Source organism: Vulpes lagopus, chromosome 24 (assembly GCF_018345385.1).
Source record: "Vulpes lagopus strain Blue_001 chromosome 24, ASM1834538v1, whole genome shotgun sequence".
NCBI lineage: Eukaryota > Metazoa > Chordata > Mammalia > Carnivora > Canidae > Vulpes > Vulpes lagopus.
The window spans coordinates 4,925,630-4,950,507 of record NC_054847.1 but is presented as its reverse complement, the minus strand read 5'-3'; the positions used below and the strand labels follow the sequence as shown (position 1 = coordinate 4,950,507).

The following is a 24,878-nucleotide window of genomic DNA, read 5'->3' as shown; positions in this document are numbered from 1 at the left end:
ATAGACAAGTACTCCCAAAGAGACACACTATCTAACATTTGCTTACCAGAAACAGGAGTAGCTGGAGGCAGAAACTGGTTTAAACAATTGAAGGCTTTATGATAACTGGAGTATGCTGAAAGTAGACTAGGTTGAGAGTGTAAAATCTGTAAGTGCCACAGTCTCAGGGCATTCTCACACCTCTATGAGCTCTGTCCAGCTTCAGGAACTCCACCAGGTTCTTATGGCAAGAACATGGAAAATATGCCTTCATGGCCTCAGCAGGAAAAGGGACAAATTGCCATCTTAATACATATCTAGACTTACCTCTCTGAAGGACTAGCCACTAGGAGGGAAGAATTCAAAACACAACAGGTCTAAAAATCTATTTAGCTAGGGAAGGAAATGCAGTCTCAGCCTCGGCCTTCCTCTCCTGCTTTGGGAAAGGAAAATAAATAAAAAATATCAGCAGGAACAGAACTTCAAGAAAAGAGATTTGGAATAGTGAGAATGCTGCATTCTGGGAATGAAGTAAGGGACCAGAGAACAAGCCATATGCCTGGAAAGGAAAAGATCTCTAAAGGCCACAGTCCTAGGCACAGGTTCCTTACAAGACTGAGGTTGAAACAAAAGATTATTGAACATTTCCTGTCCCCCAAGCCCTGCAACTACAGAGGCAAGTTCCTGTGCAATAACAGTAGCTTAGAATTGCAAAGCTGCAAAACGTGGAATATCTCTGAAGAGATACCCCAATGCCAAAGAGGGAAGGGACACTAAACAGAACAATTAAAAGGACTAATAACTAGAGATACAACAAGTTACATACAGTCCAATTCAAATGGTTAGCAGAATTCCTCACACTTAAGATCTGTAACTGTTATCCAGTAAAGTATGTCTGGCCTTAACAAAAAATAACAAAGTATGCTAAGACAAGAAAAAATCACAGCTTAAAAAAAGAAAGCAAGCATTAGGACAAGATTCTGAACAACACACAATTTGAATTATCAGACAAGGCATTTAAAATAACTATGATTAATACATTAAAGACTCAAAGAAAAAGTAGACAGCAGGTAAAACCAGTTGAGAAGTTTATCAGAGAGAAAGCAAAGCTTTAGAAGGAATTAAAAGGGAGTGCTTCCACTACAATTAGGAACAGGGCAAGGACGTCACCTATCATCACTCCCTTTCAACATGAAGAGGCAAAAGAGCCAGAACAGCGAACACACTATTAAATACAGCAAATTTTTGTCATAGATATTAAATAAAAATATTTATTTAAGTAAATAAATATAAATAAATATTTATTTAAGTAAAAAATATTAGGTAAAAATGTGTTTTAAAGTTTTATTGAAAAGATTCTTGGGTGGCTTGTGGTTGAGCATCTGCTTTTGGCTCAGGTTGTGATCCTGGGGTCCTGGGGTCAAGTCCTTCATCGGGGGAACCTGCTTCTCTCTCTACCTGTCTTTGTCTCTCTTTCTGTGTCTTTCATGAATCAATCAATCAGTCTTTTAAAAAGTTTAATTGGAAAAGCAAGGAATCTAGAATATTCAACACAATTCTTTGAAAGAGAACAAATTTAGGAACACACTTTACTCAATTCAAGAATTTCCATAAAGCTTCTGTATCAACACAACATAGTATTGCCCAAAGAAAAGACACATTGATTAATAAACACACTAGACAGTCCAGGATTAAACCCATACAAATGTAATAAACCATTTTTTGCACAGAATCAAAGGCAATTCAATGAAGAAAGTATCATCTTTTTTTACAATGGCACCAGAACAATTGTATGCCCACATATGGTAAAAAATGATTTAACTTCGGAACAGATCTTCTATTGTAAACAAAGATCAACTCAAAATGGATCATAGTTGCTAAAAAAATTTCATCACAAAAACAAAACAAAAAACCCCCACAAAACTGTAGTTAGGTTAGGTGATTGATGTTAATTAAACTTGTGATAATCACTCTGCAGTGTGTATATACATACATATATATATATGTTTATACACATATGTATCTGTATATATATATATATAAAATCATTATGCTCACACTTTAAATAATACAATGTTATATGTCAATTGTATAGCAAAAAAAAAAATGGATCCTAGACAAAAATGTAATCCCTAAAACCAGAAACTTTTCAACAGAGGTATTGAGATTCTCTTATAACATTGTATTAGTCTAGATAGAGATTTCTACTCAAAATAACTAAAAATAAAGGGCCAATTGAAACATTGGGACATTCAAAATTAAAATTTCTACTTACCAAAAGTTATCATACAAAATTAAGAGACAAGCCACAGAATGAGAAAATAATGCATGCAAGACCTTTACTTAATAAGAAAGTTGTGTCAAGAGTGGGAAGAAAGAAGAAAAGGAAAAGAAGAAAGAAAGAAAGAAAGAAAGAAAGAAAGAAAGAAAGAAAGAAAGAAAGAAAGAAAGAAAGAAAGAAAGACTACCACTCAATAGGAAAATATAAAACACAATTTAAAAAACGGACAAGGGCAGCCCCAGTGGCTCAGTGGTTTACTGCTGTCTTCAGCCTGGGGTGTGATCCTGGAGACTCAGGATTGAGAGCAAAAGGTTTGCATATATAGACATCACAGGAGAAAACCTATACAAAGTCAATAAGAATATGGAAAAGGTTCAAAACCATTATTTATTAATTAAATTCATTTACAGTCAGAATGATATAGCACTACACAACCATCAGAATGGCTAAAATTCAAGACTGGCAATAGGAAATAGTGTAAAGCATGTAGATAAATTGAAGTGTTCATTCATTGCATTTTGGAAGATAAAATGGTACCACCTCTTTGAACAATACTTTGGAAAATAGTTTCTTATAAATTTAGGTACAGTATTATTATAACACTCAGCAATTCCACACTTAGGTATTTACCCAGAGAAATAAAAACATATTTCCATAAGAGATTTGCATATTAATGATGCTTATATCAGCTTTACTTTAGGTACCAAAGACTCAAAACAACTTAATGTTCACGAATGGGTAAGTCAGTAAACAAATTGAGATATAGTCATATAGGGGATCCCTGGGTGGCGCAGCGGTTTAGCGCCTGCCTTTGGCCCAGGGCGCGATCCTGGAGACCCGGGATCGAATCCCACGTCGGGCTCCCGGTGCATGGAGCCTGCTTCTCCCTCTTCCTGTGTCTCTGCCTCTCTCTCTCTGTGACTATCATAAATAAATAGAAATTAAAAAAATTAAAAAAAAAGAGATATAGTCATATAATCAAATACTATTTAACAATAAATAGAAAAAACAGACATTGATTAATGCAATAATGTGGATGGAACTCAAAAACATTATACTGGGAAAAAACCATTATACTGAGAAAAATAAGGCATTCACAAAATAATACATGATCCATAATTCTGTTTACATGAGATTCTAGAGGAAGAGTACAATTCAATTACAGTAACAAAAAGCATATTGGTGTTGCCTGATGTAGGACTTGAGCATGATGTTATTCTGCAAAAAGGCATAAGGGTGCACTCTTGGGATGATAGGGGAAACTTTTACTCATAATTTTGAGGATGGTCTCCTAGGTGTATATTTGTCAAAAGTCATTAAACCCAATATTAATATCTATTTTTTCATTTTATGCTAAATATGCTCAATTAAAAAACACTAAATGGCAGGAAGAGTTGGATTACAGAACAGAATGCAAATACTATGAACCTCCAGAAAATCCCAATTATGTAATGTAATCAAGAAAATTCAAGAGCTTTAGTTAAAAATGTAGAGTTTCTTACTTCGTCTTTGATAACATGAAGTTAATGTATACTATGAATGAAACACAAAATTTACCCCCAAAATGACGTTAGTTTCTTCAAATTATTTATGACCATGTTACCCCTTGCTTCTACCTTCAAAATATCTTTGAGAAACCTTGTTTCTCTGTGGTAAAGAAACATTAAATTTAGCATTATTTTCAGTGCATTTTAATTATTCTTCTCTATGTTTCAAGTGAAATTAACTTTAATAAGTTTTTTAGAAATAAAATGCATAGTATACTTCTATTTTATTTATCATCACTATCCATCTACCTGTCCATTTATTCACCTACCAATATCTCATATCTAACCATCCATCCATCCGTTCACCTATATGCTTATACTGATGACCAGTGTATTGGCTGATTAACAATTTCAGTCCTCTGCTAGTCAGCAGAAATGAAAAAAGTACTACCTGTACTTCTTGTATTATACTATCTACTTGGTTTCATATAGAGTTCTATGTGATTTAGCCTCTACAAATCAGATTCTAGATCTTGATTTAGAATAAATCAAGTGAAGGGAAAGGCAACTGGACATGATTTTGCTTTGGGACTCTTATGTAGGAGAGAAAGGTAGGGTTCAAGACCATTTGCTTTGTTGATATCCATCTTGTCACAGAAGGCATGGCTATGATGGAAGTAGCTGTAGCGGTGTCCCCTTGATTTATTTTCTTCTTGCTGTTAGCAAATGTAGCAGCTCTGTTGGCCACACAATTATAGTGTGTCCCTGGATATTTAGTCTAGAGTTGTTTCTTCAGCCTTTTCAATGATTCCTAATAAATTATGCTTTGCTCACATGCTCTGAAGTATATTGTTTCCACTATGAAATAATTATGACATTTTATTTTATTTTATTTTAAGATTTTATTTATTTATTCATGAGAAACACAGAGAGGAGAGAGAGAGAGAGGCAGAGACACAGGCAGAGGGAGAAGCAGGCCCCATCCAGGGAGCCTGACATGGGACTCGATCCTGGGTCTCCAGGATCACGCCCTGGGCCGAAGGCAGCGCTAAACCACTGAGATACCCGGGCTGCCCCTGTAATTATGCATTTTAATTTTAGGGATTTCTAAATGGTGGCATTTGAAGTAATTTGTTGCTTCCCTCTTTATATTCTTTATTTTTTAAAGAAATTATTTATTTATTGAGAAAGAGAGAAAGAATTCTCAAGTGGGGAGAGAGGCAAAGGGAGAGCAAGAAACTCAAGCAGACTCCACGCTGAGCACAGAGCCTGATGCAGGGCTCTCAGATGCCCCCTCTTCAGATTCTTTATTCATGACTTTATTTTTTTTATTTTAAGGAGCAGATGTCAACATCATAAATTCGGTTAAATCAATAATAAATAATGGGTAGGACAGAAAGTAAATCCTCCTTTTCTAATCACCTGTTCTACTGTTGTATATACTATATTGGACATATTACATATATGTTTAGCAATGTTATGCATAATTTGTACATACAAATGTGTACGTATGCATACATGAATTCCCTCTTTACTATAATTAATTTCTGGAGGTCAAGGGAATTTAACATCATCATTTACTTATTTCCTCTAACCACCAAATATGGCCTGGAACATAAAGTGTATTTAATATATTGTTAATTGAACAGAAATTATTATACAGTGATTTTTAGGAGATTTGAAAATCCCCGTATTCAAATTTGTTTTTTTGCAAAGTCATTCTAAAAATCGGGAGACTTTAACTTAGTAAAAATTTGTAAAAAGCAGTGCAAATTAGCGTACCTTCCAAGTTTAAAAACAAGAGGTGCAATCGTCTGTTTCCAGGGTTAAACATGCAAAGTGAGCAGTTCATACAATTTTCTACCCAAATGTATGAAGACAAATGCTTCAACACTTCCAGTTTGTAATACCTTGCCTCTTTTGCAATCCCCAGTTTGTTAACTAAAAACTACTCACCAAGCTCATCGTAGATTAATTTAATTCCAAACATCTCGGTATTTCAATATTATTTTAAATGAGCTAACACTTTCTAAAACGTCATCAGAAAACTGCATGGTCAAGAAAATTGGCCATTTCACACAGATATGTACTGGAATCCTTACCTGGACAACCAATGGGAGTTGGCCCTTGATTCCCTTCATGGGAGCTGAATGGCATGAGGACAAACTGTTCACTATTCTTCATTTCCTTATTTACTTCCTCAGACACAGATGTCTGAGAACCTTAATAATTGATCAATTACTGAACCATTCATTTACAGAAAAGATTCTATTTCTTTATTGTATATTTTGTTTTCTTTTACTATAGCTATTGTACTTTGGGGCAATTGTTTAGAGATTCAGAATTATGTCTTCTCCACTAGAAACATAATTCTGAGAAAACTAAAATTAATATAATTAGTCTCAGGGTCAAGCATAATTCTTAAAGTATAATTACGAATTAAGAACAGAACAACAAACTTCAGAATGAAGATGAGAAAGCTGTATTTATGTATGAAGTAACAGCCTCTCTGAGTAGGAAAGAGAATGAGTCTTGAGTGGCACCTGCTGAGCTGGGTCATGAGCTGTTCTCGACAATACTATTCTCTCACTTCCTCCAACCAGGTATGAAAGCTCCCCGTCTCTGGTCCCATGAGCACTCCTGTTGGTAGTTACTGATACATTCTATCTGGGTACCATGTGATAGTAGTCAACTGTTCCTTTAGTTAATCAGGAAAACTAAGTGAGAACTAGGATTCCATGCCCAATTATGTTCAAATTTCAGTTTAAAGTAATCAAATGTAATAGCTTAATTTATAGAATTCATTGTGGTATGATTAGAATTTGCCTACTCTATAAGAACTATGATCTAGCTCTTATTAGATCTAGTTGATCCAGGAAGCTCTTAAAGGTAGTCTCATTATTGATCTTAGTGCTTAAAAGGAATCCTTTAATTTTCAAAGAAAAATAACTTTTTGAAAGTTCCAAGTTTTATTTGCAACCTAGGGAGTCCTGGTTGTCTTCTTAGCCTTATGTAGTTATTATTGTTCATTATTATAGAAAATTGCATCCATAAGAGCAGTGTGATAGTGGGATGGGATGATCTTCTCCATCAGTATGGGGGAAAATTAAAAAAAAAAGAATTATTAAAGCTCTTTTTTTTAGTATGTTCATTGTAAAAGAATGGATACTTTTCATTTTAAATTACAAGTATGTATTTGAAGAACAAATTTCTATTTTGATGAAATGTAACACAAAACCGAAGTTTTCTTTACTCCTTTGGAGATCACTGAACATATGTAAGCTTTTATTTTTTATTATTTTTTTCATTTTTATTTATTTATTTATTTATTTTAATGATAACAATTTCTTTTTTTTTTTTTAATGATAACAATTTCTTTAGGAATTCTCAGGAAATAAATATCTGCCATTGTTAAGTGTCATCACTTTTGGCAGGCAGTGTGTTTTGATGCTTCATATACAATATTTCACTTACAGTGAATAACACCACATTTTAAAGATGAGGACACTGGACCTCAGTGTGACAAACCAAGAATTCCAGTCCAAGTCTATCTAAGGCTAAAGCCTTTTCTCTGTCCATCCTGTGGCACCGGATGTATAAGAACACTTGAGACCATTGTCAACCACTTATAAGTAGACACGACAAAGGGTATTTCCTTTTACCATAGTGTAATGGAATTGGTCATAATCATTGTTCTGGTTGTAGCTTGCCAGATTATAAACTTAATGTGACACAAACATACACAATCTCTCCCATATTAGGCTTGGAAATGGAAACCCGTGAAGACACTCATTTATTATCAAGCTACCAGAAGCATGTATGAAATCTTCAGATTTTAAGCACTGTTTTTTTTAAAGATATTTTGTCCAAATCCAGGCTATGTAATTCTCATCAAATGAATATACAAAGGAGTAATACATATCATCAACTGACAATAATAAAGAATTTCCTGGAAGTATATTTTGCAATAATTCTACATTTTTTTTTCCTTGTAACAATGCCTTTGAGAGACAGAAGTGGTGGAGCCTAAAAAATTCTGAAATGTGGTAATGGAGGAAAATATGTAATGCATTTCAAAGAAATATATGGGTTTGAATCTGTCAGAAAATTAATACGAGCTGTAATACTATGTGAGGACAATAAATACTTAGGTTTTATTTATAAAACAAAACAAAAAAAGAACAGAACAACAAGAAAATCCAACAGTGAGGCAATTAAAAATGAGCTAAAATAGTCAAAATATACAATAGAAGTACTTATTTAAATTAGTTTATTGTCATGACTGCTATATGTTAGAATGTGCATTGTTAGAATGGATAATGCAGTTTACACCATCTGCTACATCTTCAAACTCTATCAGATTGCTGTGACATTTATGTGACTGTTGACATTCATTTCAGTGCTTATTTATTTAATACCATTTCTATTACAGACATCTTAGTGTATTTATCAATAATTAACATTTTAAAATACACTATTTAATGCAGAAAAATGCACATGCCATAAGTGTAGAGATCTATGGATCATCACAAGGTAAACATACACAGGTAACTCACACCTAGGAAACTCACATGACCCCCTTGTCAATGTCCCCTTATTTTCCCACCCATCCCTATGCCACACATTTTCTCAGTGTCACATGTCATTCTCATTTTTAACACTCTAGATTAATTCAGTCTATTGTTTAACTTTATGGAAATGAAATCCTACAACATGTACTGTTTGGTTTCTGGCTTCCTTCACTCAAAATTATGTTGCAGTAGTCATACATATGAGTTAGCATAACAAATTTATTTTCAATATTGTATAAAATTCAAGTTATCAATAGTCACAAATTCCTTATTCATTCTATTATGGATGGATATTCAATTTGTTGCTAGTTTTGGGCTGAAATAAATAGCACTGCTATAAACATCCTTGTACATGTCTTTATTTCCTTCCATTTTTATTTTTGTCTTTTTTCATTATTAATTCTTTAATGGGAAGATTTCTTAATCTCAATTCAGTTTAATTTGTTTATATTTTTGGATTCCTGTTTAAGAAATATTTCCCTATTTTATACTCAGGGAGATATTAAACATTAAAAGATTCTGTTTTGCCTTTCATATTTGGATTCAAATTCACCTTTTACATCTGCTATGAAATAGGGTCAATTTCCTTTTATGTTTTCCTTCAAAGTTTGAGGACTTTCCTTCAAGTCCTCAAATTGACTTGAGACTATTAATTAAACAGCTGAGGCATTCCCCAATACTTTTTGACTACATATGTGAGTTCTATTTCTAGATTATTCTTTGCCACTGGTTTATTTTTTTTAATTTTTGTGTTAATACCGTATTTCCAACTATGTAGCCTTGTAATAAGCGATAGTGTTTATCTTTCAACTCAGTTCTACCCTTTTTCTAGATTAGCTTGATTATTTTTCAACTTGGTCTCTCTGCATAAGGTAAAAAAGTGTTGAGGTAAAATTCATATATGATAACCATTTTAATGCGAATGACAATGATGTTTGGTGCCATGTCAAAGTTGTGCAACCACATCTTAATAACTTCAGAATAAATATTGTGTACATTAAGCAGTTCCTTTCCATTCTCCCCTCGCCTAGATCCTGCAATCACCAGTCTGTGTTCTACTTTTATTGATTTATCTATTCCGCATATTTCATAGAAATGTGCAATTCCTATCAAAATCCTAATGGCCATTTGTCAAAACAGAAAAGCTGATCCACAAATTCACATGGGATTAGTCAAAGCAATATTGACAAAGAAGAAAACATAGGAATAAATATTCATGACTTTGAATTTGGCTATAGATTCTTAGATATGATGCCAAAAGCATGGGCAACAAAAGGAAAAAATAGATAAAATGGACATCATCCAAAATTCAAAAAAAAAAAAAACTTTATGTATCGAACTATGTTATCAAGAAAGTGAGAAGATAGTCTATGGAATGAGAGCAAATACTTTTGAATTATATATATATCTATAAGATGTATTATATATAATATATTATAGATATCTTATATATAGATATTATAGATATAATATCTCTCTATACAAAGGGTTTAATATCCAAAACTTATAAAGAATTCCTAAAATTCAACAAGACAAAGAAAAACAGGCCAATTAAAAATTGTCAGAAGACTTGAATAGACATTTCTGCAAAGACTAGATACAAATGGCCACACCACTTCACATCAACTAGGATGCTTAATAATTAAGAGAGAAAAAGAGAAGAGAACCTTTGTACATTGTTGGAAGGAATCAGCTGCTGAGGAAAGCAGTTTGGTGATTCCTCAAAAAGTTAAATGTAGGATTACCATATGACTTCTAGATATATGTCCAAGTGAATGAAAATCTGGTATTCAAAGAAACACAGCCACATGCATTTCATAGAGATACTATTTATGATAGACAAAGATGAAAACAGTACAAATGCCTATCAATCTATGAATGGATAAACAATATATATACACATATATATGAATATTATTCAACTATAAAAAGAATGAAATATTGTTAGATGCTACTACTTGGATGAACCTTAAAAACATTACACTAAGTGAAAGAAGCCAGACACAAAAGGTTATACATTCTGCACAAACTTTAAGAATAGTTTGTCAATTATCATTTAAAAATATGTTAAAATTTATCTACATATTGAATTACTAGCTTGATTTTTTTCTACTACTACTCTATTTTTTTTACTTCTGAGCTCCTCAATACATAAACATCGAACTTGTTAAGTTTTTAATATTCTTCACATATGTCATGTAGTTTTGTGTGTAGAAATTTAGAATATCTAAATTTAGATTTATTTTCAGTATAACTTTGTTGATGCTATAGTAAAGGATGACTTATTTTTTTTTCATTTTTAATTGCTTATATATAAAAAGTGAAAGTTTTTATATTAAATTTTATTAACGATTGAGCTACATTCTTATTAATTTCAAAACATTACTTGTAGACTATGTTGCCTTTTATAAATGTACCATTATGCATCGTGTGAACAGTTAGTTATTTTTAAAAGAAAAAAGTTAACTAAATATTTCTAAGTATCATTAACAAATTATTTCTGAATATACCAAAAGAGGATTGTAATTAATGATGATGAAAAAAAAGTCAATACAAGCATCAGCACATTTCAAAAATAAGAAAAGTATAAAAAAATAGTGAGCAAAATGTCATTTATATCGATCATGTGTAAATATTTCTACTACTGGCATCTAAGAGACAGCACTATTGAAAAAACATATAAGCTAGGATAGAAATTTTAAAAATGAAGAAGGGAACTTTGAATGTAATCAGGAGATGAACAGGAGAGTGAATTTGATTATATTTCCAACATAACATTCTACTACCATGTGGTTTTAAATCTGGTGAGTTCAGTAAGGCCTGTGTGTCACTTAAAGCAACTTAAAAAGCCATTTTATTTACTTATTTATTTTTTTGAAGGAAAATCTGAATACCATAAATAAGCATTTCACTCTAGGGATCCCTGGGTGGCTCAGCAGTTTAGTGCCTGCCTTCGGCCCAGGGCATGATCCTGGAGTACCGGGATTGAGTCCCACATCAGGCTCCCTACATGTAGCCTGCTTCTCCCTCTGCCTGTGTGTCTGCCTCTCTCTCTGTCTCTCATGAATAAATAAATAAAATCTTAAAAAAAGAAAAAAGCATTTCACTCTAGTCAACCATAGGTGTTTTGTTTTATTTGTTTCCCCAGAAGATTATTTATTTTCCAAAAATAAATGGCTCCATAGTATAACTAAAGTAAAAATTTCCTTCAACCTTTGCTTTGCAACCAATTACATTGATAGCATCACAATAAATGAACCTAACTTAGAATTTTAGAAGATTCAGAAGAATTTTTATGAATGTTTTAGGTCTTTGCGCCTCTCTCCATATTCACTGGTATTCTTGGCAAGTGAGAAAATAGAAGGAAGTTGAGCCCATATTCTCTGTATCATAATGATTTTAAGAAAATTGATTGAATACAAGATAGAGGTAAGCCTATTATTTTAGCAAGTCAGAAATTGCTGATAAATTGAGTTGATATACTCAGAGTGGAAACATCACATCCACTGTGATTTATCCTGAAGGGTGTGGAGTCTTGCCTCTGAAATCCTCACTGTCATAACTAATCCTCATCTGAACAAGTATACACCACCATGGCCTCCTTGACACTGCCTCACCCTTTGCACTTGTATATACATGCCTATCATATCATAAATCTGTTTAACCTGTTTGTTTCCAGTTGCGACCTTGAGCAGCAGAAGAGAGAAGGTTGTCTTCCTAATTAGTATCCCAGCATCTTTCATATACCCAGTGGCCTAGCTCAAGAACTGTTGATTTAAATGAAACAGAAACAGAGTCCATTTTTTTTCAATAGAGTGGACAATCAAATTTTAAATTATGAGAAGGAAAGGAATATTCTGCTGACGTGGCCTCATAGGGCAGTAAAACATTTGAGGATAATTGCAGGTCAACACACTTCCACTTGCTGAGATACATAATTTACAAAATCAAAAGAAGAAACTTAGTTATATTCTCAGAGGGATAAAGAGAATACATATTTTATGAATATCTATCTTATAATTTAGATACAGATACATTTTTGAAAGGACTCTTTTTGTCAAAGAGCATTTCACCTTAGCCATCTGAAATATAAACTCATCAGTACTTGTTGTTATGAATTAAGGCCATAAAAGTGGTAACAAAAACATAGCCTTGGCTGTTACAATGCTTTTGCCTACATTTGATACCAAATTAGACTCACTCCCAATTGCAGTGGATGAAGTCCACAGGTAAATATAGAGGAGATTGCATTGACCCAAATCATATCCTCAGGACAGAGTATCATTCACCCTCCCTCTCAATGTTTTGTTTGTTTTTCCTGAGTGGCTCAAGTTTGAGGGGGAAACTATTCCTGTTACTTCCAATCTAGCACTGACAACTTTAGATTTGCACTAGCCCCAGGGGAAAAGAGATTCCTCCAGACAAACACCCTTCAATTGGATCTTGCTGTTCCCAGCTGTGCTCCTCTGCTCTGACCTATGAACTGTGGCCAAAAGGATGGTGCACTTTGATGGACTATCCCTAGTCACAGTGGTGATCCCTGGGGCTGAGCTGGAAGTTACAGAGATTAATAGCGCAGTTCCTTGAAAAATTAGAAATCTGTAATTAGAAAAAATGGATAACCAATGCTTGGAAAGTAAAATCAACATTGTATTATTGAATCCTCCCTATAGTAGAATGTTGTCATTGCTAAAGGGTTTCCATTCTTTAATCAAGATTTTAGCTTGTTAAAATAACAGATTTTCATCCACCCTTCTTCTTCAATACCTCACGAAACCATCTCCCTCGTCATGCAAATTACCATGGATGGAACCTTTTTATTTGAATACATTTGTGCACATCCTTTCCTCTGTAGAAAATACCTTTCTGTAACTCTGTGAGGCCTCTTTGGACTTTTAAAGTTAAGTATCTCTCCATTGTATTACTATAATCCTTAAGCATACATACCTCAACTCTAGCACTTAATATATAGCTCCTAAAATAAACTTTTTCTGGTTCTAGATTATAATTCTTTGATGACAAAAACTGAGCCTTTTTTTCCCCCGAGACATGTTACTAATCCTATTACAGATTGCAGGTACAAAACAGACCTTTTTCACTTAAGAATAATGATATTTCACTTTACAAAAAGAATCTTGAGAAAATTATGTATATACATGCTGATCTAACATATTTGCATTCCTCCCAGTCTTTTAAAGTATAAGCCCTAATCCTTGTCATTACACTTTCATTTTAACTCATTCTGGGTCTGCAGAAATTGGGAGATAAAAAGATGCTACGCATTATATACAATCATCTACAATTATGTTCCAGAGCTGTTCAATGTCAAGAACATATAACCTCACTTAAACATCACAACAGAATTGTTAAAGAAGCATCATTTAAAAAAAAAGGAAGAAGAAGAAGAAGAAGCAGAAGAAGTAAGTCTCATGTAAGATATTTACTTACACAGGGAGTTTTGAATTCCAGCTTCATCCTTGTCAGTTGTGTGCCTACATGCACATTATTTAACATCCCTAAGTCTTGCATTTGCTACCTGTAAGACAGACATCAAAGTAGTAACTACTCAATAGGCTATTACAGGGATTGCAGGAATTCCTCTGAAGTGCTTAAAACAGTGGGTATCACACAGTGAGTCCTCAATAAATTCAGCAATTTTTATAAATAAGTAAATGAAGTGATCACACGACACAACTTAAAAATGATAGAATTAATATTCAAAGCCCAGCCTTTCTGGTTGTAAACTGTACTCCTAACTGGTAGGCTACAGTTTGTTCTTATTTCAAATACAGACACTACAAACAAGAGTCATATCTGACATTTTATGCAATGACAAATAGAATATCATGGTATGTAATGGGTTGGCCAAGCCCTAGCTAACACTGAACACCTTAATTACCAATCAATTCCTTTCCAGTTATGAGTTGACAACTAACTGGGAATAAAAAGGAACAGTAAATAGAACAAGGTAATCATATATATGTATATATACACACACACACATATATATACATATATATGATTCTGAGGATTTAAACATGAGGAAAAGTGCAAAGAGGGAGAAAAAGTTTTGCTAAATAAAGATTATTGTCTTTATTATTCTTATAATTGTGTCAATGACTGGCCTTACAATTCTGGGATCTGCATCCTCATTAGGAAATCTCCTAACATCCCACTTTGTGTAAACATATCTGAATATCTAGCTTTCATCTCATTTACTACCTGAATATGCACAAAACCTTTCACTAAGAATTCAGATGCCATTTGCCAAAGACCTTGCATTTCTCACAGGTATTTGCTCTATGATAGGAGCTAAAGTATCTTACAGTCTGGAAGCTCTGGTCCCTTTCTTGTGGTGCAGAAGCAGGGTGAAATGATGGCCATTGCCAGGCTGTTTTTCATCTCCCTTACCAGCTGTATGTAACACAAGATGCATATGAGGCACTCGAGGTTATTGAAAATGTAATCAACGTGCTCTTGCCCCTAGCATCCCGCAGGAACAAAGCACAGCAACCCTGCCCTGGGGACACACAAAAATGACTCAAGGAAAGGCTTAAAAATAGTTTTATTTATGTAAAGTTATTATAGCTCATTTCATTTGCTTCTGCAACATCATCCATTTCATATCTTCCTCACTTCTAGTTGCTCAGAGTACAAATTAATTCCCTGTGGATAAGGCTGATGTTATTTAATACTGAGCACCTATTAATAAATCACATTAGGATACATAATTAATTATATAACCCATTTGGGGGGTAATAAAATCATCTACTTTTAAATGTCCTTTGGGGAAATATGAATATAACCAACCATGTTTTTAATGGCCCTCCGCATTAGCTGCGATCATTTAAAAGTTCTGATCTTTTTTCCTATATCATACAAGTGAAAGGTTTTTTTTTTAATTTTAATATTTTATGAGCATAAGATTTAGGGCTTTCGCTGAGTTATCAAAAAAAAAAAAAAAGGGGAAAACTTGACTACGTTGGGAAGTTGGAATGAGAATAGAAGCATATCTCAGAGATACTGTGGTTTGGTTCCAACCACTATGATAAAGCGAATATTACTATGAAGGGAGTCAAATGAATTTTTTGGTTTCCTAGTGCATATAAAAGTTATGTTTACAGTATACGGTAGTCTATTATGTGTGCAATATCATTATGTCTAAAAAAATTACATATCTTAATTAAAAAATATTTTATTGCTAAAAAATGCTAACCATCACCTGAGCTTTCAGAGTTGTAGTCACTGATTACAGATTACCATTCAACACATATAGTCATAATGAAAAGGTTTGAAATATAGTAAAAATTACAAAAATGAGACTCAGAAATATGAAGTGAGCAAATGGTGTTGAAAAAAAAAAAAAACGACACCAATGGACTTGCTCACTGCAGAGTTACCACAAACCTTCGATTGTAAAAAACACAGCATTTGTGAAGCAGAATAAAATGAAGCACAAAAAAGGAAGTGTGCCCTCATCTTGATTGTATTTTGATTGTGTTTGCTATTTAACCTACGATTATTAAATAGCTTCTCCTCGTTGGTTGCTGGATTTACCTACTTAAGTAGGAATGAAATGAAAGAGCTATCCTACTTTGAGTAAAGTGCAAAACTCTTATTTACTGTAATCAAAACAATAATCCTTTGCCTCCTACATAAATGCCCATGGGTAGAATGCAATTCTGAAATAAACTAAAAACACTCCATCCCCTTTCCCCTCCTTTGTATATCTAATGCTATTGTTATATCCATAGACTATGTATGCCTGTCCCCAAAGATTTGTAATTATTACCGTATGCAGTTTTCTTTCAAATTTTATAGGAGAACAAAAAGAACCATAAATAATGCATTTATACTGTCTTTTTTTTTTACATTTATACTATATTCTATGGCTACCTTTACCAGCACTCCTTATTATTTTATCAGCATATAAGCTACTGTCTAGTGTCCTTTCATTTCAGGCTGAGGGAGTCTCTTTAAGTGTATCTTCTAAGGTGGGCTTGCTAGTGACAGATTCTCTCAGTTTTTATTTAGGAAAGTCTTAAATACCCTTCATTTTTGAAGGATTATTTGGGACATATAGAATTCTTGGTTTGACTAATTTTCTTTCAGCATTTTTTTAAGATTTTATTTATTTATTTATGAGAGACACACAGAGAGAGAGGCAGAGACACAGGCAGAGGGAGAAGCAGGCTCCATGCAGGGAGCCCGATGTGGGACTCGATCCCAGGTCTCCAGGATCACGCCCTGGGCCAAAGGCGGCACTAAACCGCTGAGCCATCCCGGCTCCCCTTCTTTCAGCATTTTGAATACGTCCTATAGCTGCCTACTTTTCATGGTTTGTGGTAAGAAATTAAGCATTAATTGTATTGAGAATAATGTGAATATGACAAATCACTTTTTTCTTGCCTCTCTAAAATTATCCTAATTTTTAGCTTTGGACAGTTTGTGATGTGTCTAGGTGTGGATATCTTAGAGTTTATATACTTGGAATATTGAGCTTCTTAGATGCATAGATTAATGTTTTTCATCAAATTTGGGAATATTTTTTTCTTAAAATATTCTTTCTGCCCTCTTTTGTCTTTCTTCTTTGTCTTGGGTTCCCAACTATGTGTATGTTGATAAGTTTGATGGTTTCCCACATACATCTGAAATTCTATTTTGTTAATTTTTCTTTATTTTTTATGTTCCTAAGGCTTCTTAATATCAGTTGACATATCTACAAGTTTACCGATTTTCTTCTTCTGCTTGTTCAAATATGCTGATGAGCACGCTAGTGACTTTTTCAGCTTTCTTTGATTTCTTTCTTTCTTTCTTCTTCTTTCTTTCTTTCTTTCTTCTTCTTATTTTGTTTCTTTCTTTCTTTCTTTTTCTTTCTTCCTTCCTTCCTTTCTTTCTTCTTTCTTTCTTTCTTTTCTTTTTTTCTTTTCTTTCTTTTCTTTCTTCCTTATGGTCCACACTCAGTGTAAGACTTGAACTCATGACCCTGAGATCAAGAGTTGCATGCTCTTCTGACTGATCCAGCCAGGCACCCCAGTATTATATTTTTCAATTCCAGAATTTCCATTTTATGCTTTTAAAAAATAATCTCTATATTTTTATTTATATTGTATATTTGCTGAATCATCATTTTTTAATCTCCCTTTAGTTATTTAGAGATAATTTCCTTTAGTTATTTGAATATATTTAATATAACTGAAGTTAAAGATTCTCTAGTAATTCCAAAGTCTGACTTTCTTAGGGGCAGTTTCAGTTGATAGGTTTTGTCTTCTTTTCATGATCTACACTTTCTAGTTTTATAATTTGGGGTCATTTTTTTGTTTATTTCTTTGGTTTTGGGGTTCTTTTTTCTTTTGCATATCATTTTTTTTAAAAAAAAAGGTCATGTATTTCAATATTGTGAAGGAAATACAAAAAATGAATTCTTCCCTTATCCTAGGAATTGTTGCTGCTACTGTGTATTGCTGATACTATTGATGCTGTAGTTGGCTTGTTTCATGGACCTTCTGCTCCATGAGTCTCCTCATCTTTTGAGGAGTTCTGTGTACATGTTGAAGTACACATTCAACAATGATCCAGACAGTTTACCACACTGCCCGAACCTTTATTTTTCTTTTATTTTTTTTCATAAAAGCACATCAGGTAAAGATTAGAGTTTAGATTTCTCTCAGCTGTTTCTTGGGCATGCACATAGAGTTACACATATGTGCGGACTTCTAGATTATAAGGAATATGTCAGAAATGTTTACAGCCTCCTATGGACAGCTCACTTCTTAGTTTTTAAGAATTTTGGGTAGCCATTATTTTTTTCTCAACTGTTATCCTCAGTTATCTGCGAAGCTAAGAACATTTTGAAAACTTTGCTGACAAACATCTTTGAGAGCAAGATTTTTGTCATTGGACAAGTTCCAAGTCAGGTTAAATAAAGACAACCAGGAAAATGTGCTCTCTATGGCTAAATAATGACAGTTTTCTGGGAATGAGGCTATAAAGAAACTCTAACCTCATTTTGCCTACTCTGGTTGGCTGCTACTGTTTTTGTTTTGTTTTATTTTGATTTTGTTTTTGCTAGTTTTTACCATTATTGCATTTGTTGGTTTGCAAGATTGCCTTGGAGCTGAAAGGGAGATGAGAAGACAGCAGGTTAAAATGCCACGAGGCTTACTCTTTTTAGCAAGATTCAACCTTTTTTTTTTTTTTATTGTGAACAAATGTTGCAAGCCTTTTGTCATGTTCACTAAAATGCTTCCACTCAGTGGTTTGTGAGCACATGCGTGAAAGCCATTGTGCTTCTATGGCAATCCAGCCATTTATCATCCATCTATTGGTCCATCCATCTGCAACCAAACAGCAATGTGTTCTGACCAGGGTTCACAGCACTGGGGGCTGTGATCTCAGACAGCTCAGGATTCATATCTTTGTACTCAAATAGGAGTTTCTCAGGATGATAACATCCCTTTCTGAGGCAACAGAAGTGACCCCCAGGAATAATTGATGTTTGAGTCTCTAGCCCCAGTGGAACAGGGGTAGCCTAAAACTCAGCCTGTGAATGTTCTGAGATAGACAAAAAAATCAAATGAACAAATTTCAGAATTCTGAAATGCCGACTTTGACCATTTTTTCCAAGTTTTCCTATTGCTTTTATGAAGAAGCAAATTTTTAGGGTTTTTTTTTTGTCATACTTATTCACATTTTTATTTATGTAAATAAAATGAATTTCATTCAATTCAGAATTTAATTTTGAAGAAGGGAGAAGAGAAAGCAGTAAAGGTAAAGACATCAGGTTAGGTGTAAGCATAAAAGCAAGTATTAGCATGCCATATGCTAATTAATGAAACAATTAGTTGGACGAAGCAGTGGGAATTTGTGGGGTAATAAGGGTAAGTTGGTTGCAGCTAATGATTAAGGGCCTTGTAGATCAGAAGGGAGAGTCTGAACATCAGATTGAACCCATAGGAATCTCTTGTTGGTTTAAATGAATTCCAGTCAAACAACCCCACCATGAAATCCAAAAATCTAATCTCTCACATTCAATGAATTAAATCACTTCTAGCAAAGAACTTTCTTGCTAAATTAAAAGTAAAATACTGCTTATTGTTCCACCGTTTCTTCATTCATTATAAACAAAAATGATTGAGATCTGTTTCACTCAGAATAGGGGTTAACAAGGATAAAAACAGCAGCAATAGAAAAAGTGGGAGAATTAAAAAAAAATTGTTCTTATTCATGCTCTATGACCATCATAGTTTAGAAGATCTTCTTTTCCATCATCTTGAGATTCTCTGGTTTCTGCTGGAGTGAGAAAAGCATTCTCTGGAAAGTCTTGCACAAGCAATTAAATGATGTTTGCCACATCAACTAAAATCTCCTTGGCTCACACTGGTCTCATAACCTCACCTTCACATGACAATCCCAGATGTACATTCCTATTATACTTTTGGAGCATGTCCTACTGGTAGCTCAATGACTCAACTCCCTTGATTACTATTGCTGAGGAGTTGGCACTTGTTATACAAATATGTATTTGCATATTTTAACCAATGTAGACCATAATTTAAACCATAAACATACAAAAATAACATTTTATGCAGAAAACTGTATAATATTTCCCCTCAGAAAAAAAGGATCTAATTTTTTTTCTTGAGAATGAAAGTAAAAATGAATAAGCAAACAAGTAACAAACAAAAATGAAGATCGCAACAAAAGCCATTTAGAGTAAAGAATAGGAGATAACTCAGTTCAGTAAAGCAATAAACAAGTAGTATTTGATTTGTGTGTGTGTGTGTGTGTGTGTGTGTGTGTGTATGGTGGTAATGGTGGGGAATATATTTCAAAACTCAGTCACAGTATCTTATTCTTACCCCGAAACTCATCTGAATAGTTCTACCTATGCCCCTCTAAACACAGGCACACAAATCCAAATTAGGTTGTACCCTTGAAACAAACAAGAAACAAATTTAAAAATTTTCCTAGTTTTCTCAAACAATGTGATCTCAGTTGATATCTGTGGTGGAATTTACAAAAGAAGGAAAACTCAAGGATCTTAAAAGGAAGAACTCACATGGTAAAAATGGCTCAAAACAATTCAATAAACTTTTTCTTAGCTACTGGAAATGTGATTGGCATTTGGCAGGCTTTGCGATGTTTAAAAAGCTGGATATGATCACCTCTCTCAAAGTCAAATTCCTTTCATTTGTTACTGAGATCATTAGTTACCCCTATATTCTCCTCTTCTGCTTTAGGGACAGGACCCTTAATTGTACCTATGTACATTATTACCAAGGTCAAGAGTCTCAGCATGTAGTGGGCCTAGGGGAGGTCCTAGGACTAGGGTCTAATGAATGAGATATTTAACCATAATAGATATATGAGATTTTCAGAAAAGCTCTTTAAAAAGGAAGAGAGAAGTGCAAACATATTCTTTCCCATTTCTTCTCATTCCCATTATTAGCCTAAAACATAGATAAGAAAGTTTGAATTCTAACAGCAACTCTGAATCATAAGGTGACCTTGTACCTATAAACAATGCACGGTATATTTTTATATATTCCCAGATTTGATTTGAAAGTGTCCTGTTGAAGATTTTTGCACACATATATTGTATGTAGTTTAATATTTTTCATATGGGTATTGATGATTATATATTACTTTTCATGTAGAAGTTATTCTTTCTTCATTTATTTTTTATTTTTTTAATTTTATTTATTTATTGGAGTTCAATTTGCCAACATATAGCACAACACCCAGTGCTCATCCCGTCAAGTGCCCCCGTCAGTGCCCATCACCCAGTCACCCCCACCCCCCGCCCCCCTCCCCTTCCACCACCCCTTGTTCGTTTCCCAGAGTTAGGAGTCTCTCATGTTCTGTCTCCCTTCCTGATAGTTCCCACACATCTTTTCTCCTTTCACCTTTATTCCCTTTCACTATTTTTTATATTCCCCAAATGAATGAGACCATATAATGTTCGTCCTTCTCCGATTGACTTACTTCACTCAGCATAATACCCTCCAGTTCCATCCACGTTGAAGCAAATGGTGGGTATTTGTCGTTTCTAGTTGCTGATTAATATTCCATTGTATACATAGACCACATCTTCTTTATCCATCATCTTTCAATGGACACCGAGGCTCCTTCCACAGTTTGGCTACTGTGGACATTGCTGCTAGAAACATCGGGGTAACAATGCACGGTATATTTGGAAGAAAGAGAAAGACATGCATCTCTGATGAATTATTGGATGTATTGTACCAGTCATGGATTTTTTATGTTTGGAAATCTTTTTTTTTTTTATAAATATTTTTCTTTTCTTTCTTTCTTTCTTTCTTTCTTTCTTTCTTTCTTTCTTTCGAGCATGTGCACACATGTGTGAACAGGAGGAGGGGCAGAGAGAGAGAGGGAAGAGAGATAATCTCAAGCAGACTCCACATTGAGTGCGGAGCTAGATGCAGTGCTCAATCTCACCACCCTGAGATCATGACCTGAGCTGAAATCAAGGGTCAGATACTTAACTGACTGAGCCATCAAGGTGCCCTTACATTTGGAAATCGTTTATGTGAGGAGAAAACAACTTTTATTTGCCAATGACCTCAGGTTCTTGTTCATAAAGATGAATGCAATTCCTAGCTAGTGAACTTCTAAACAAGCTAACGATTTTACACTGCCATCCAAGCCAGCAATTGAGAATCATCTTGATTCCTTTCCATTCCTCGTCCATATCATCTAAACTGTCACCAAGGTACTCCCCCTTCTCTATCACCTAAACTGTGTACAATCTATTCCTATATGGCTGCCCTAGCTATAGTCTTCATCATTCCCACTTGACTATATCAATACCTTGCTTTCTTGGCGTTCTTATTGATTTTAAATATCATTTTCCAATTGACATTTCTAAAATGAATTTTTCCATGTCTGTGCCTAAAGAATGAATCGACTTCTAATTATCATCAAGATTCCTGAGCACAAGACAGAATGCCCTTCTTGAACAGGCCCTTACCTACTTGCTCATCCTCTTCCTACAGATCTGCTTCCTTTTATTTACCACCCCAGCAACATAGAGGCACTTGCAGTTTCCCAGATGTGTCGTTCTCTTTCATATGCTGATACCTTTGTACAAATTGTGCCCTTTGCATGGAATATCCTTTCCAGTTTCATACAGGTGACAGACTCCCCTCAAAATTATATTAAAAGGCCACACACCCTGTAATATCCCTTGATGTACTGCATTTTGTCTGCTCCCTGGCACTTTGTACATGTGTACATGTCTCCATTATCAGACTTATGAAAGGATAATTGCATGTTTCCATTTCTAACTCATCAGATGTCCAAGGTACATTTATCTCTGAATCTTTACTATTTAACACTCTGCCTCACAGATAATAGATGTTCAATAGACATGTAGCATGAGCATTTAATTCCTTTGTCCACAGCTCAAGTGCATGATATGTTCTGATTTGTCTTGAGCATAGACACTTTAAACCATTCTTTCCCAGATAAGTGTGCCCAAAATGTCCCAACTAATTCCCTGCTATTTAGGTGCCCTGAGGAGTTTAGGCGTTCAGGGGTATTGACCAGGCAAAACATCCTTACATTTAACCCAACATCTACTTGAGTCTCTGGACTCAGTCCCCATTCTTCCTCTGACCCATTCTTCTCTTCAAGTTCCTCTGTCCTTCCTTTGAGAACAAAGAACGACTACAGCTGATGTCCATATCATCTCTTCACTCTGTCTTGGACAATAAAACTTGAGAGTTAAGATGGGCCTGGATTTTGTTTTCAACCTCAACCAAAGGAATAAATTGTGTCCACAAAATTCCCTGGCTTTTTCTTTTAGAGCATAATGGAAATAAATTTGAACTGAACAAATACATTAGTTTTATCTCCTACAGGGAATTCCAGTATGTGCTTTTTAAAAAATAATTATATGAATAAAATAGAAAACCGATGTGTGTAATGAAGGATCTTAAACAATTGTAAAAATCTAAAAACAAACTAAAAAACACACACATGGTAGTGACCCTAAAGAACATCTATCCCAACATTCTATCCAAGGTAAAATCTCAGGCAGCAGATAGCAGATAGCATAAAGCTTTGGAGAATGGAAACTGATCATTCTGGGGAGATAGGATAGTGAAGTGGTTAGTACCCAGATTCTGAATCTTGATTATGTGGGGTTAAGTTCTACCTCTGACATTTATTAGTCATGTGTCTTTAGACAAATGACTTACTTTTATTGGGTTTTACTAGGTCATTCTCAGTACCAAGAAGGAAAGTGTACCTCCCCCATGAGGTGTGTGTAAAGATTGAGTGAATATATGTGAGGTTCTTAGCACATGCCCCATCTGAGCAAGTGCTCCATAATTTGTTGTACTGTTATTACATAGTCTATTCTACTGTTTAACAGTTCATCGTTATACTGTTTCTTATAATGGAAATATTACTTCTATCTTAAACATTATAGGAAATTTCACTGTAATAGGAATTGATGTAGCTGACTTACCATGACATGAGCTTTCTTTCACTATATTTCTGTTGTAGGAAAATCTAGGTATAGACAATTTAGATTATTTTCTCGAGGTTATCCGTGATATAAGACTCAGATTTCAACACCAACTGTCTGGCCCAGTCTCTTGATCAAATATAACATTTCCTGATGTTCTGAGTTCAGCCTTCTAGAAGACAGAGGCAGTGTCATTTTTATTCTCTTCATCCCTTCTTCATTCAATTTTCCTTGGTTGTGAGAGCTTTCAGAACCTCCATATCTAGACAGCTCTCCAATGAATGTTCTCTTTAGTTTTTTAATCAAAAGGAATGTAATTAGGACTCATTGCTCCTTAAAAAGTCTTGGAGAGTTAGGTCAAAACTTGTGGGTGTTGTTGTTGTTGTTGTTGTTGTTTAATGTTGCTCAGATTGTTCTAATTGATCTGCTCCCTGATTGTACCTATTATATGCCAGACACAGTGTTAGGCCAAAAACCTGCAACTAGTTACAGAGCAAAAGGGGAAAAAAAATGTAAATTGCAACAGAGTAAATGCTGTAAGACTATTTATAACATGTTATGGCTGTGTACAAACATGAGCTTCCAATGCAAGGAAAACTTCCTGGAAGAGGTGATAGTTAAGCTGTATAATAAAGGATGTTGTAGATCCAAGTGAAGATCAGTAAGAATCAAATTAAAACAGGGTATCCCAGACAGAGGTGTAGCATCTTCAAGATGCCATGCTTCCTCGGCAGAGCTTTACTTGTTGGATATTTGTTTTCCAGGAAAGAAAAAATCAAATGACTGGTTTTGGGGAGGTCAAGTACTGCATTATTTATCTATAAATGCAAAACAAATTACTCAGAATTTAGCATCTTAAAATAGTGCACATTTATTTCATTGTTTCTGTGGGCCTTTAGTACAGGCACTGCTTAGGTAGCCTCTCTTCTCAGGGATGCTATAATGAAGGTGTTGGCCTGAATTGCAGCTGTCATAAGGCCGGCATGGAAAAGCATCAACTTCCAATTTCACTCATGTGGTTGTTGCTAATCCTCAATTTCTTGCTATATGTTGGCCAGAGACAT

The 24,878-nt window shown here is 34.4% G+C and overlaps 1 pseudogene; it reads left to right on the top strand.

Annotated features, from left to right (window-relative positions):
- The window catches only part of LOC121482110, a 67,804-nt pseudogene that overhangs the window by 33,753 nt on the left and 9,173 nt on the right, over positions 1-24,878 (top strand).